This window comes from Magnolia sinica, chromosome 10, assembly GCF_029962835.1.
Source record: "Magnolia sinica isolate HGM2019 chromosome 10, MsV1, whole genome shotgun sequence".
Taxonomy (NCBI): domain Eukaryota; kingdom Viridiplantae; phylum Streptophyta; class Magnoliopsida; order Magnoliales; family Magnoliaceae; genus Magnolia; species Magnolia sinica.
The window spans coordinates 80,865,942-80,882,282 of record NC_080582.1 but is presented as its reverse complement, the minus strand read 5'-3'; the positions used below and the strand labels follow the sequence as shown (position 1 = coordinate 80,882,282).

Here is a 16,341-nt window from a genome sequence, read left to right as displayed (position 1 = left end):
ATGATGGACAATAGAATCTGAATCTTTTAGTTCTTTATGGGTATCCAATAAAGAAGCAACTAACCGTTCTAGGATCAAGCTTTCTTTCATGAGGGTTATACTATTTGGCTTCTGTAGAACAACCTTATACATGAAATATCGTAAACTAGGCTTTCGCCATGTCCACAATTCATATGGAGTTTTCATTATAGCCTTACTTGAGACTCTATTAAGGATATGCACGGCTATTTTTAACATATTACCATACAAAAATTCTGACAATGTTGAATTACTAATCATAGACTGCACCATGTCCTTAAGGGTGCGATTACGTCTTTCCACTACACCATTCTGCTCTGGAGTACCAGGCATGGTATACTGGGCGACAATGCCACAATCTTGTAGGTATCTAACAAATGGCCATGGATTACGCCTAGATTCGTCATACCTTCCGTAGTATTCGCCACCACGATCGAATCTAACAACTTTGATCTTTCTATCGAGTTGATTCTCGATTTCAACCATATATGTCTTAAATGTATTCAAGGCATCTGATTTGTTGTTAATAAGGTATAAGTACCCATAACGAAAGTAGTCATCTATGAAAGTGATAAAATACTTCTGCTCATACCAAGATGCTGAAGGGAATTGTCCACAAATGTCTGTATGAATTACTTGCAGGAGTCTTACGCTCCTAGTGGCACCCTTTTTCTTGGTTCTAGTCTGTTTACCTTTAATGCAATATATGCAGACCCCAAAGTCTGAGAAGTCCAGAGAGTGAAGAATTCCTTCACGCACAAGCCTTTCCAATCTCTCATGAGAGATATGGCCTAATCGTCTGTGCCAAAGCATGGAGGAATTTTCACAATCTAACCTTCGCTTAATGCCTTTAGTGTTTCCATGTGATGAGTTAATACTGTAGGCATGTGAAACATCCAAATCTAGCTGATAAAGGTTATTAACTAAAGTGTCAGAACCAATCATAACCAAATCATAAGAAATACTTAATTTTCCATTTTCAAATTTAAACTCATAACCAAATTTGTCTAAACGGTAAATGAAAACCAAATTGCGCCTTATAGAAGGTACACATACAGTATCTACTAGATCAAGAAAGTGTCCTGACGATAACCTAAGTCTACAGATTCTAATAGCTTCTACGTCTGCTCTAATACCGTTCTCCATATAAACCGACCTTTCTGTATTGGTTGGTGTCCGGCTTTGGAGCATATCCTGCGTGGAATTACATATGTGAATAGTTGCACCAGAGTCTATCCACCAGGAGTCTATGGACATATCAGCTAAATTAAATTCAAAGCATAATAAAACTTGATTCTTACCATTTAAAACAACTCATTCTTTAAATTGTGTGCAATCCTCTGTATAATCTGAAGAACGATTTTCTAAATAGTGCTTCATTTTCTTAAAGTTGGACCCAGTAAGCAAAGGTATGGAATTAAACTGGTTTGGAACATTAGAAACAATCATGGCTAGACAAATAAAGCATAACACTCACATTAATAGAATGAACAAGCCCTACAAAATTATACATGAATGTAAACCACAAACATTATGCATGTATAAACATTCGATTGTTTGGGCCTTCAATCAAATGACCCAGAATGATGATGGGTCATAATCATCAAATTCTGGCAAGAGCTCGGCGTATTATCGTAACTCCTCCTTTGGGTGAAATTACGACATACAGGAAGCTCTACTGAACATGAAGCTGACCAATGCTAGTGAAATAAATTTAAGACGTCCATCACCTTTGGGCAAAATGAGTCTCTCAAACTTATATAACCATCACCAATCACTTCACCCCGCTCATATCCTATCAAGTGATGATACCTCTTTGTTCTGACCACCACCCGCTATGGAAACGAACACAAGTAAATGCAATCCTAATATGGATGGTCACTGAATTCCATAAACTGAAGTCTGAAAGCAAAAATGTTTGCCAATTGAGGTCACTTTGGTGGCTAACACAATCAGCTCCAATCTCCACTCCCAGACACAAGAATTGCTATATAGTCCTACCCATAACGGACCATTCTGAAATGATTCTAATTTGGCCCAAAATATGAGTGATATTGACCGCTCATAGGGTAAACATATTCTGAAGTAATGATTGGGTTAAAATCCTAATGGTCAACAACTTAATATCAGCCTTAAACATATGGGTTATGGCTCTGTTTAGGTCAGATCAGAACCTATAAATTTAATCATTTTTATTGAATTACTAGAACCTACCAACCATCAATTATATTTCAATTTGTACTAAAATGGCCCAAGAAAAAAAATATATAATGGCTAGAATCATCATCTTGGACAATGGGCCCAGAATAGCTTTGAAAATGGCCATTGGATAGGCCTAATAACACATATTGAAAATAGGCCTAAAATCAGCCCATATTCTAGCCATTCAAGAAATCCATCAAATGGCCCAAAGAAAACCTTAGTGGGCCCTGAAATGGGGCATGGAATCTGTCCAAGAGAGCTTAAAACCGGACCCAAAGACCTGCTAAAGATGGGCTCAAACTTCAGGCCCAAAATTGAGCCTAGGATGGGCTGAAATTCAGATCAGCCCGTAAAAACCACCAAGCCCAAATTGGGCTTAGCTTGATTGAAACGCAAGGCCCAAAAGTCTATCCCTATCACTTCCCAAAAAAGCAGCAGGGCGGTAGAAAACCCTATTCACCATATACATCATCTTCACTGCCCGAAACCCTAGACGCCATCACCACCTTCGCCGTCAAATCTGGCTGCCAATCATCAACCTTTGATAGAGAAGGTGGTCGCCATCATCTCCATCTTCGGTGACCATAGTCACCACTGAAAATGGCTAGCGAAAAAAAAAGAAGAAGGAGGTAGGATCGCCATTGATGTAGGTCCAGAGGTGGGATTCTGAAGTTGCGGCAGCCATTAATAGCGATCGGAGATGCTGGAGGAAGAAGAAAAATGGGTTGCATTTGACATGATTTGCCGGTGATGGCGGCTACGAACGATCTCCGATCAAGATGGGCAGATGCAATCAGTTTCAACAGTCACGGGCTTTGATCGACTCAGGCTCCAATGGGAGTCGGCGGCCGATGATAATATATATTGCCGAATCAAGATCTGCATCCAATCAAAGATCGGGCCTCCACCCTGACTGCCCACACTCATGGACAAGCATGCCGGAAGTCTGTTGGGGTCCATGGTTTCCAATCTAAATCACCTTGCCCTGTGGTCTCACAAACAGGGCTGTCGTCCGGGTTTACACTCAAATCTGATTGGATACAATGCAAATCATGGCACTGATCTCAAATAGAGATCTATGTTAGATCCGATCTGGCCTAGGAACTGAGAAAAAAATAGCCATCTACAGGGGTTTTCTTGTAGGATTTCATCCCAGCAAAACTACCCAGAGCTGGCAACTCACCCACATAAAAAACCTTGAATGGTCGAGAATGAAAGAGTGCTCGACAAAGAATCTACCATGATCGATGCATACATAGCTCTTATACTAAATGTTATACCTGTATTGCAGAATTGACGGATCGTCTATGCATCAACAATGGAGATTCAAAATCATAAACTGAAAGTGTACCTGATTGGGAAGACATTCTGCCAACAGGAATCTTGATCTTCCACACCTCACACCATTAGGAGAACCTTCAATGGGACTAGGGTTTTCTCACTTGTGTTAATGAGGAGACCAAGACATCTATTTATAAGGAAAAAATTAAAAAAGGCTAGAAGCTTACCTATCACACTTCTCCCTTTTAGGGTCTCCACACCGTAGGTTTCCATATCTGACTTAATAACCGAGTATAGGGGCCGCAGTTCAAGCGTCTCACCCCAAACTTATATATAATAATCACAACTATAGTAGGGCTCACTGAATCGCTCAATCTGAATAATCCAACGGCCAGATCTGAATCGATGATCATGTGTGGCCCACCTGAGAGGAGTCTTACATCTACCACCTGAGCATGAGTAAGGATCCCCACTTGTGAAAAAGTTGATATCAAAGAAGGAGAGATATTTTAAAAATTAGGTCTAAATTGGTCTTTTGCCAAAAGTTTTTTTTAATAAAAAATTTAAAAATTACTTCCTTTCAAAAAAAAAAAAAAAAAAAAAAAAAAAAAACTCAATCTTTCTACCATGCTTGGCTCTCCAACCCCAAAAGGTCAAGTTCAAAAGAAATGATAGCGGTGTCACTCATCCAGGATTACAGTAGCATCCATAACTTCCAACACGTTCCCAAAATTATGTGAGAAACCAACTTTAGCATAAGCGACAAGTGTGTTGGCAGTGGTAGACTCGTATTTCTAAATAGGCGGGAGCTTCTTCATCCTCTTGTAGTAGCAAGCCAAACGGTGGATCCTACTCTCGACAAGAATCAACCGTAACTTGGAGTCCTTATCCTTGCAGTTCCTTTCTATGTGCTTCCGGACGCAACCGCCTTCTTTATGAGATGATACAAATCCTCCGAAATCTCAAGAGTAAGCCCGTGACCCTTTAATACACGTAAGATCTTGTTTCCGGTGACGCTCTTGACCTGAGCGATACCGTGGGAGTCTTGGAGATGCCGATCTAAGATGGCGTCAAACCCTTCTTCACAAACTTGCAGATATTCTCCTCGACGTCCGAAATGGAGATCTTCAGCCAGCTAGGCAAAGTCCTCTTGTACAAAAAGGCTAAAGAAGAAATACATTTTTCGCAACTGTGCATGGGACCCATGGCTGCTGGGTTTGGATGGAGTGCGGCTCTCGCTCTCTCACACTTCTTTTGCCAAAAGGTTGGCTTTGGGCTCACTTTTGAAAAAGTCAAATGGTGTCCAAATGAGACGTAACAAAATCCTTTCGAAAGTTTCTTGAACTATCTTTCCAAAGAGAGCAAGATCGCCTCGATACGACCTGTAATAACAAAATTTATGACTATTTTATGGGACCACGTGATGCGTTACTAAAACAGTGATCATTATTTCGAGCTCACTTTTGAAAAGTGAAATGGCCTCCAAATGAGATTATTCCAAGGTCATTTGAAATATCGTTGAATTATCTTTTCAACAAGCATGAGATCAACCTAATCCGACTTGTAAAGAGTGAGTTGTCACCATATCTATGGAACCACGTAATAGCTAATCAAAACCATGATATGAGTATTGTCCAAATTGCGATCAAGAATTTGGACCTACTATATATTGAAAGGTCAGACCAACTTCAAAATAAGTTGATTCCAAAGCCATTTGAAAGTTGTTAAATTGTCTTTCTATCGAGTATAAGATCATCCCGATCTAACCTATAATAAGGAAATTAAAACTGTTTTTATAGGACCGCCCCATGCATTGTTCAAACCGTGATCGATGTTTTGTCCAAATTGTAATTTCAACCTTGGGCCTACTTTTGACAAGTCAAATGGTGTCCAAATGAGCCGATTTCATGGCCATTTGAAAGTTATTCCAATTATCTTTCTAACAAGCACAAAATCATCCCAATCCAACTTATAATGGAGTTATGATCGCTTTCGTAGGATCACGCCATACTGGAAAAACAGCGGTTGCGATTTACACAATTGTTATTTTCCATGATCGCGATTAGGACAGTCCCTATTTTCCACAATCAAGATTCACAGAAACCAAATCTCAATTGTGTAAAATCATGATCATTGTTTTTCTAGCTTGGCGCAGTCCCACAAAAATAATTATAATTTCTTCATTACAGGTTGAATCGATGTGATCTTTAGTTCATTAGAAAGATATTTCAATGAATTTTCAAATGAATTTTGAATCATTTTATTTGGACATTATTTGACATTTTAAAAGTGAGCTTAAAGTCTATATTACAATTTGAACAAAACAATGATTGCGATTTAGACAATGCATGGTCTCACAAAAACAATCATAACTCCCTTGTTTCAAGTCAAATCGGGTTAATCTTAAACACATTAGAAAGATAATGTGACAAACTTTCAAATTACATTGGAATTGGCTCATTTAGACATCATTTGCCTTTTTAAAAGTGAACCAAAGTCCAAATCATAATTTTGATAAAACAATTATTGTAGTTTAGACAATGCATTGCATAGTCCCACGAAAACAGCCATAATTTCCTTGCTATAGGTCAGTTTTATATGATCTTATTCTCATTGGAAAGATAATTTGACAAACTTTCAAATATCTTTGGGATTAGATCATTGGATACTGTTTAGTCATTCAAAAGTGAGCCCAAAGTTCAGATTGTGTTATAGACAATGCCTAGATCGCAATCTGGATTATGTATCGCGTTGTCCTAAATGATCAGAATTTACTCGTTATAAGTCGGATTAAGGTGATCTTGTGCTCGTTCGGAAGATAATTTGATAATATTGCAAATAACTTTTGAATCATCTCATTTGGAGACTATTTGACCTTTCGAAAATGGATCCAAAACAACAATAGTGATTTGAACAATGCTCGTACGGTCTCGCTTAAACACCCATAACTCTCTCTTCACAAATCGAATCGAGGCAATCTTGGGCTCATTGGAAAAATAATTCAACAAACTTTTAAATGGCTTTGGAATCATCTCATTTAGATACTATATAACTTTTCAAAAGTTTGTCCAAAATTTAATTCTTGGTAAAAGATCGATTTAAGCCTAATATTTTGAAGAAATAAAAAAATGTGTCTTCTAAAAGTAGAGCTTTTGAATCTCTCCTCTCCTTATATTAGTTTCTTCCCAAGCAGACCAATCTAAGCATAATCATTATAAAAATAAGAAGAATACTTCTTCTTCTTCTTCTTCTTCTTCTTCTTCTTTTTAAGAAGAATACATCTTATAAAAGTGAAATTATTTTATCTATTTCTTAGCAAAATACCCATGTAAGCAAAATCTTTTTAAAAAATAAAAAGAACTCATCTATTAAAAGTGGAATATTTGTAATTTTTTTCTCATTTTCTTTCCTAACAAGGCCAGTTCAACATGATAGATAAAATGAAGAAGAACCCATTTTTTCTGAGCAGTGAGGTTTTATCAGAAAGTAATGATAATTTTGAAGGTGCCTAAAAATTTGAAAAGGATGATTACGAACATTTTCACCCGAGAAAAAGATACACAGTACCTAAATATGTAAAAAAATATATATATTTTAAAAAGCAATGCTATGACGTCATTACCACAGAATAATGAGTGTACTTTGGGTAAAAATCCTTTCATATTCTTTCAATATCCAAAGCTCTCTTAACTAGGAAACCAATTGTGGGGAGAAAAAGTTTAAAAGCTTGCTGAACAAGTTTGCTCAAATAAATGCCGATGTATTGTAATGTGATACGTCCATACTCTAGTCTTTGAATTTGAATGCTCTTCTAGTAGTGTTCCAAACCTTGAATACCATGAATCTCAACTTATTTGGTGGACAAACAAGAAGTAAATTTTATTAAACTATTTCAACCAATTAAAAATTAACTCTTTTAACTTTGTGTTGGGAGCGTTGCACAAAAACCTTAGGATCTCGCCTCCTAAAAATACCAAAATTATGGGATAATAAAGCAACGAAATCAATCAAAGCACAAACCACACGACATGAGATTTTTACGTGGAAAACCCTCAAAAAGGTAAAAATCACGGGACCTCGTACAGAGCAACAATTCACTATGAAGTAGAACGTTACAACCGATCATAAGCACACACTACTTTGATCAAACCTTCTTCACTCACGCAAGAGTGGATGAACAATGATATAATAATGAAAACGGAGAGATCTCATTAATCAGGAAGACGTAGAAGCGTTGAAACGTCGACTGCGAAATAGATCACCTCTATGAGCAGAACCTCCCTTCCACAAGCTTCCTCTCTCTCTCTTTCTTTCTCTCACCCTTTGATAGCACTAAACCCTTTAACAAACCCTTGCAAAGCTTTAGGAAACTCTCTTACATTGCCCTAGAATAACCCTAGGACCCATATTTATAGTTTAGGCAACTCCCTTTCGCACCTCTTGCAAAACTGCCTCGAATTTACGCAGTCCGTAACAAATCCAGACTGAATCTGCGTAACTTTCAACTAGTCGAGCCTGACCCTCGACTGGTCGAACACCTTGAAATTCTAGAACAAACAGCTCACTGGACTTTGAGTCAAGAAGCGTGGTAATGTCAAGATTCGTGGCATCCAATCTGCACCACATCTCCTCTGAACTGAGGAAAACCCCATCAAATTTCTTCCTTTTCGACTAAGGAGGAATTCGCCTTCTTCAAGCCAGCTAAGTTTTTAGAAACGTCAAACTTGCCCTTAAGTAAAGCCTTGGTCATCATGTCTAAACTATTATCATCCGTATGGACCTTCTCAAGCTGTAACACCTTCTGTTCTAAAGTATCTATGATCCAGTGATACTAAATCTCTATGTGCTTCGACTTGGAATGCTGACTTGGATTCTTGCTCAAGTGTATAGCACTTTGACTATCGCAATAGACCACGTGCTGCTCCTGCTTCAGGCTAAGTTCTTATAGGAACGTCTTCATCCAAAGCATCTCTTTACATTCCTCTGTGACTGCAATGTACTCGACCTCTATCGTCGACAATGCTATGACCTTCTATAGCTTACTCTGCTAAGAGACAACTCCCCCTACAAACGTGAACATGAACCCTAATGTAGACTTCCTGAAGTCTATGTCACCTGCCATATCTGCATCTGTGTAGGCCTTTAACACGGGTTTTTCGTTACCATAGCATAGGCTCAACCTGGATGAGCCTCTTAGATACCGTAGTATCTATTTCATCATATCATAAGTGTGGTTCTTATACAAGAATTTTATCTCTTCTTGCATAGCTTTCAACCACTCCCCCTTATGCTCATCGGTTAGGGCCTCAGAATAATCTTCTGGTTCTCCCCCATCAGTGAGTATAATGTACTCATGCAGTGAGTACCTCTTGAACAGTTGTCTGTCCCTAGATGACTTCCTCACCTGTGGATCAACAGGTGGATCAAGTGAGGGCTGCTCCCACAGTCCATCTTCTAGAAGAACTCCCCCGACCTCTGTACCTTATTGTACTCCTCCGTCATTAGGCACCACGGGAGGAATAATTAGATTCATATCCTCTAGCTCTCATGAACTAGGCTGGGTCTTTTCTGACTTACAAATGTCTTCAATACATTAGTCTTTAAAGAAAACTACATCTCTACTCCTGACGAGCTTCTTCTTAGTCGGATCCCATAATGTGTAGCCGAACTTTTCATCACAGTACTCTAAGAACACACATTGTCTGATCTTCATATCGAGCTTGGACCTCTCATCCTTTGGTACGTGAACGGATGCCCTGCATCCAAACACCCTGAGATAACTGTACAATGGATCTTATCCGGTCCACACCTTCTTGGGTGCTTCTCTATTCAATGAGGCTGATGAAGACCTATTTATCAAATATACCGTCGTGTGCATTGCTTCTCCCCAGAACGTCTTGGGCAACTTCGCATAGGATAACATTCATCTGATTCACTCCATAATTGTGTGATTCATTCGCTCAACCACATCATTATGCTGGGGGGTCTTGGGAACCGTCTGTTCATGCCGTATACTCAGGGACTTACAATATTCATGAAAGTCACCGATGTATTCACCACCATTGTCAATGTGGATGCACTTCAATGATCTACCTGTCTCTCTCTCGACCATAGCATGAAAAAATTTAAACACACCAAAGACCTCGTCCTTGGATTTCAAAGCATAAACTCAAACCCTCCTAGATGCATCATTTATAAAAGTGACAAAATATAATGCCCCACCCAAGGTTTTTGTCCTCATAGGACCACAAACATCAGAATAAACCAAATCTAACGCATGTACGTTATTAACATAAGAAGCAGATTTAACAAATAAAACTCTATATTGTTTTCCTGATAAACAATCAATACAGGTTTTGAGAGGTATATCTGTCACGTCTGAAAGGAGCCGTTTCTTTGCTAGTAGCTAAAGCCCTTTTTCACTCATGTGGCCTAGACGCCTGGGTCATTTGTTAATAGCTGAATATTTTGTTGCGTTCAACCCACCCTTGCACATACTGACACTTGCCTTATAAAGGGTGTAACACTTCTTTCCTCTGGCTGCGATCAATGAACCTTTGATAAGCTTCCAGCGTCCACCAACAAATCGGCTTTCATAGTCATCATCATCTAACCTTCCTGTCAACATCAAGTTGAGGTAAAGGTCTGGAATGTACCTCACATCTCTGAGAACTAATGTGTAGCTCACATCGGTCTTCACACAAATCACACCGACCCCTACAATCTTTGATATGCCAGAATTTTCCATATTCACGGTCTCATAGTTACCTGACTTGTAGATTATGAAGAAATCCCTGCGTGGAGTCGCATGAAATGACTCCCGAGTCTATCACCTAGTCGATTTCCTGAATCGTAGTCGTGAGACAAACATCATGATCTGCTAAAAGAATAACTAAAACGTCGTAATCTGAAGCGACCACAGTGGAGTATGATTCATCTTCCATCTCCTTTCCTTTTTTTTTCTTTTCATTCTTCTTCTTATGACATTCATGCTTGTAGTGGCCCTTCTTGCCACAATTCCAGCATTCAACATACTTCTTGATACTCGACTTGTCTCTTGATTTATCTCGAGCCTTTCCGCCCTTTCTGTTCTTTTCTCTCCCTCGATCTTGTATCACAAGTGCCTCTTGTGAAGTAGACCCTTTAGACTTCATCCTTGTCTCCTCATTGAAGAGACAACTGGTTCCTTGTTCCATGGACATCTTTCCGTCTGGTGCGAAGTTACTTAAAGACACCACTAATGTCTCCCAACTATCAAGCAATAAGCTAAGTAATAGCAAAGCATGTAATTCATCGTCCAAGACCATCTTCATAGCGAAGAGCTGGTTCAATATATTACCGATTTCATTCATGTGCTTAGCCATAGAATCACCATCTTTGAACTTAAGATTAACAAGTCGTCTTATCAGAAAAATCTTATTAACAGCTATCTTCCTCTTTTACAACCCTTGCAATTTCAGCCATAAGCTAGCGGCTGAGGTGTCCATAAACACATGGTGGAATACGGAATCGTCCAGCCATTATCTAATAAACCCACTGCCTTCCAGTCCAACTTCTTTCAATCATCATCTGACATATCCTTTGACTTTGCTGATATGCCTTGAATTGGAGAATACAAGTCTTTGCAATAAAGCAAGTCCTCCATTTTAGCCTTCCATATGGTCCAGTTAGAACCATTGAGGCCGATCATCCTTGATGAGCCACCTTCCATAATTTAGAACCAATCCCACTCCGTTCAACCAACCTGAACTCTCTGATACCACTTTGTTGGGAGCGTTGTACAAAAACCTTAGGATCTCACCTCCCAAAAATACCAAAATTATGGGATAATAAAGCAATAAAATAAATCAAAGTACAAACCACACGACACAAGAGATTTTTACGTGGAAAACCCTCAAAGAGATAAAAATCACGGGACCTCGTCCAGATCAACAATTCACTATAAAGTAAAACATTACAACCAATTACAAGCACACACTACTTGGATCAAACCTTCTTCACTCATGCAGGAGTGGATGAACAATAAGATAATAATGAAAATGGAAAGATCTCACCGATCATGAGGACGTAGAAGCGCTAAGACGTTGACTGCGAAGTAGATCACCTCTACGAGTAGAACCTCCCTTCCACAAGCTTCCTCTCTCTTTTTCTCTTTCTCTCACCCTTTGATAACCTTAAACCTTTTAGTAAACCCTTACAAAGCTTTAGGAAACTCTCTTGCATTGCCCTAGAATAACCCTAGGACCCATATTTATAGTTTAGGCAACTCCCTTTTGCACCTCTTGCGAAACTGCCTCACATTTACACAGTCCGCACTAAATCCAGATTGAATCTACATAACTCCCGGCTCATCGACTGGTCGAGCGGCGCACTCGACCAGTCAAGCCTGACCCTCGACTGGTCGAGCACCTTGGAATTTCAAAACAAATAGCTAGCTGGACTTTGAGTCGAGCACCACTCGACTGGTCGAGCGGCTCACTCAACCGGTCGAGTAGTGCCCTCGACTAGTCGAGCAGCGCTGTAATGCCAAGATTTGTGGCATCCGATCCGCACCACATCTCCTCTGAACTGAGGAAGAAAACCCCATCACTTTGCAAATGAACAGTTACCATATCCTTTATGTAATCAACAGATTAAAATACTATCTCACATATTTTTTCGGCATTCCCCATCCAGAGGAATCCCTATCACATAAGCTACACTACCAAAAAAAGGGGCAAAGGCTACGGATTTAATCCGTAGCCATAGACCTATAGCTACGGATTTAGTCCGTAGCTAGTCCGTAACACGACCGTCGTCGTAGGTGCCATAACGATAGGTCTGGAACCTATGGCTACAGATTTAATCCGTAGCTATAGGTTCAATAGCTACAGATATAATCCGTAGCAATTATATCTATAGCAAAAACTTAAACAGCTACAGATATTATTTGTAGCTGAAAGTCCGTAGCAATAGGCCAAAATTTAAAAGGATACACCTATCTGATTAGTGGCTACAGATTTAATCCATAGCTATATGTTAAATAGTTACAGATATAATCCATAACAATTATATCTGTAGCAAAAACTTCAAACAGCTACGGATATTATTTGTAGCTGAAAGTTCGTAGCAATATGCCAAAATTAAAAAGGCTACACCTGTCTGACTAGTGGCTACGGTCAATATCCGTAGCTATTTTGTACATTGAAAAATTAAATCATTTGTTTATTCAATTACCACCTGTTCATTCAATTACCACCTGTACAATCATTTATTCATTCAATTACAATCCTTCATTCATTCAATTACAATTACAATCCTTCATTCAATTAATTACAATTACAATCAATTACAGTTACAATTACAATAATGCTGAAAATACAAATCTTTGGCTTCATTAGAGAAATGTGCTCGACTTCACCCTGAAATTTCAACAGTTTTGTATATTCCATCATCCTACAAACAGTCATGTCATTCATAAATTAGAATGCCTATTGGAGAAAAGAAAGACAGTGAAAGAAGTGCATCACGTATAACCACTTTTTTTTTCTTTCTTAATGAATTAAAAAAAAAAACTCAAAGAGGAATGAAATTGACACAAAAGAAATGGTCTCACCATATGATTATAGGTTTAGGTTTTGGTTTAGGTTAAGGTTAGGCTATAGGTTATAGGTTAAGGTTTAGGTTATAGGTTTTGGTTCATGTTTAGGTTAAGGTTTAGGTTATAGGTTATAGCTTTTGGGAACTTGATTATAGGTTAAGGTTTAGGTTTAGGAAATCGGGTTCGGGTTTGAGATCGGGTTTAGGTTTGGGTTTTCAAGTTTAGGTTTAGGTTAGGGAGTTGAGATTAGGATTAGGTGTAGGTTTGGGTTTAAGGATTTGAGAATATATTTAGGTTTTAAGTTTAGGTTTAAGTTAAAGGTTTAAGGAAAGGTTATAAGTTTAGGTTAGGTTTAGATTTAGGTTTAGGTTTATGTTATAGGTTATAGCTTTAGGGAATTGAGAATGGGTTATGGTTTAGGGAAAGGTTAGGTTTAGGTAATAGGTTTTGGGATTTAGGAATAGTTTTAGGTTATAAGTATAGGTTTAGGATAGGTTATAGGTTAAGGTTTAGAGATTTGAGTTTAGGCTATAGGTTTAGGTTTAGGTCTAAGTTTAGGTTTAAGGAATTGAGTTTAGATTATAGGTTTAGGGAAAGGTTAGGTTTAGGTTATAGGTTTTGGGACTTGAAAATAGTTTTAGGTTATAAGTATAGGTTTAGGTTAGGTTATAAGTTAAGGTTTAAGGATTTGAGTTTAGGTTATAGGATTAGGTTTAGGTTTAGGTTTAGGGATTTGGGTTTAGGTGATAGGTTTAGATTTAGGTTTTAGGTTTAGGTTTAGGTCTAAGTTTAGGTTTAAGGAATTGAGTTTAGATTATAGGTTTAGGGAAAGGTTAGGTTTAGGTTATAGGTTTTGGGATTTGAAAATAGTTTTAGGTTATAAGTATAGGTTTAGGTTAGGTTATAAGTTAAGGTTTAGGGATTTGAGTTTAGGTTATAGGATTAGGTTTAGGTTTAGGTTTAGGGATTTGAGTTTAGGTGATAGGTTTAGGTTTAGGTTTTATGTTTAGGTTTAGTTTTAGGTTTAGGTTTGGGTTTTGGGATTTGAGAATGGGTTCGGGTTTAGGTTATAGGTTTTGGTTTCGGTTTAGGTTATAGGTTTTGGGATTTGATAATGGGTTCGGATTTAGGTTATAGGTTATAGGTTTTGGTTTTGGTTTTGGTTATAGGTTTTGATTTAGGTTATAGGTTAACGGTTTAGGTTAAGGTTTAGGTTTAGGTTTAGGTTATAGGTTTTTTGGATTTGAGAATAGGTTCAGGTTTAGGCTATAGGTTTTGGTTTTGGTTTTGGTTTTGATTTAGGTTATAGGTTATAGGTTTAGGTTTTAGGTATTGGTTTTGGTTTTGATTTAGGTTATAGGATATAGGTTTAGGTTAAGGTTTAGGGAATGGTAATGGGTTTTGATTTAGGTTATAGGTTATAGGTTATAGGTTTAGGTTTAGGTTTAGGTTATAGGTTATAGCTTTAGGGAATTGAGAATGAGTTATGGTTTAGGTTTAGGAAATCGAGTTCAGGTTCGGGATTGGGTTTAAGTTTGGGTTTTCAAGTTTAGGTTTAGGTTTAGGTTAGGGAGTTGAGATTAGGATTAGGTGCAGGTTTAGGTTTAGGGAATTGAGTTTAGGTTATAGGTTTAGGGAGAGGTTAGGTTCAGGTAATAGGTTTTGGGATTTGGGAATAGTTTTAGGTTATAAGTATAGGTTTAGGTTAAGTTATAGGTTAAGGTTTAGGGATTTGAGTTTAGGTTATAGGATTAGGTTACGATTTACGTTTAGGTTATAGGTTTTGGGATTTGAGAATGGGTTTGGTTTTAGGTTATAGGTTTTGGTTTTGGTTTTGGTTATAGGTTTTGGTTTAGGTTTTAGGTTTTTGAATTTGAGAATGGGTTCGAGTTTAGGTTATAGGTTTTGGTTTTGGTTTAGGTTATAGGTTTTGATTTAGGTTATAGGTTATAGGTTTATGTCAAGGTATAGGTTTAGGTTAAAGGTTTTGGGATTTGATAATGAGTTCAAGTTTAGGTTATAGGTTTTGATTTTGGTTTAGGTTATAGGTTTTGGTTTAGGTTATAGGTTTTGGGAGAGGTTAGGTTTAGGTTATAGGTTTTGGGATTTGGGAATAGTTTTAGGTTGTAAGTATAGGTTTAGGTTAGGTTATAGGTTAAGGTTTAGGGATTTGAGTTTAGGTTATAGGATTAGGTTACGGTTTAGGTTTAGGTTATAGGTTTTGGGATTTGAGAATGGGTTCGGGTTTAGGTTATAGGTTTTGGTTTTGGTTTTGGTTTTGGTTTTGGTTATAGGTTTTGGTTTAGGTTATAGGTTTTTGAATTTGAGAATGGGTTCGAGTTTAGGTTATAGGTTTTGGTTTTGGTTTAGGTTATAGGTTTTGATTTAGGTTATAGGTTATAGGTTTATGTTAAGGTTTAGGTTTAGGTTAAAGGTTTTGGGATTTGAGAATGAGTTCAAGTTTAGGTTATAGGTTTTGGTTTTGGTTTAGATTATAGGTTTTGGTTTAGGTTATAGGTTTTGGGATTTGAGAATAGTTTTAGGTTATAAGTATACGTTTAGGTTAGGTTACAGGTTAAGGTTTAGGGATTTGAGTTTAGGTTATAGGATTAGTTTACGGTTTAGGTTTAGGTTATAGGTTTTAGGATTTGAGAATGGGTTCGGGTTTAGGTTATAGGTTTTGGTTTTGGTTTTGGTTATAGGTTTTGGTTTAGGTTATAGGTTTTTGAATTTGAGAATGGGTTCGAGTTTAGGTTATAGGTTTTGGTTTTGGTTTAGGTTATAGGTTTTGATTTAGGTTATAGGTTATAGGTTTATGTTAAGGTTTACGTTTAGGTTAAAGGTTTTGGGATTTGAGAATAAGTTCAAGTTTAAGTTATAGGTTTTGGTTTTGGTTTAGGTTATAGGTTTTGGGATTGGTTATAGGTTTTGGGATTTGAGAATGGGTTCAGGCTTAGGTTATAGGTTTTGGTTTTGGTTTAGGTTATAGGTTTTGATTTAGGTTATAGGTTATAGGTTTAGGTTAAGGTTTAGGTTTAGGTTATAGGTTTTGGGATTTGAGAATGGGTTCGGGTTTAGGTTATAGGTTTTGGTTTTGGTTTAGGTTATAGGTTTTGGGATTTGAGAATGGGTTCGGGTTTAGGTTATAAGTTTTGGTTTTGGTTTAAGTTTAGGTTATATGTTTTTGGATTTGAGGATGGGTTATGGTTTAGGTTTAGGAAATCGGGTTCAGGTTCGGGATTGGGTTTAAGTTTGGATTT

General features: G+C 37.7%; 1 pseudogene; it reads right to left on the bottom strand.

Moving 5' to 3' along the window:
* Window positions 1-4,159: 4,159 nt before the first annotated feature.
* Window positions 4,160-4,707, bottom strand: LOC131257562 (small ribosomal subunit protein uS15-like; annotated as a pseudogene).
* Window positions 4,708-16,341: the final 11,634 nt, after the last annotated feature.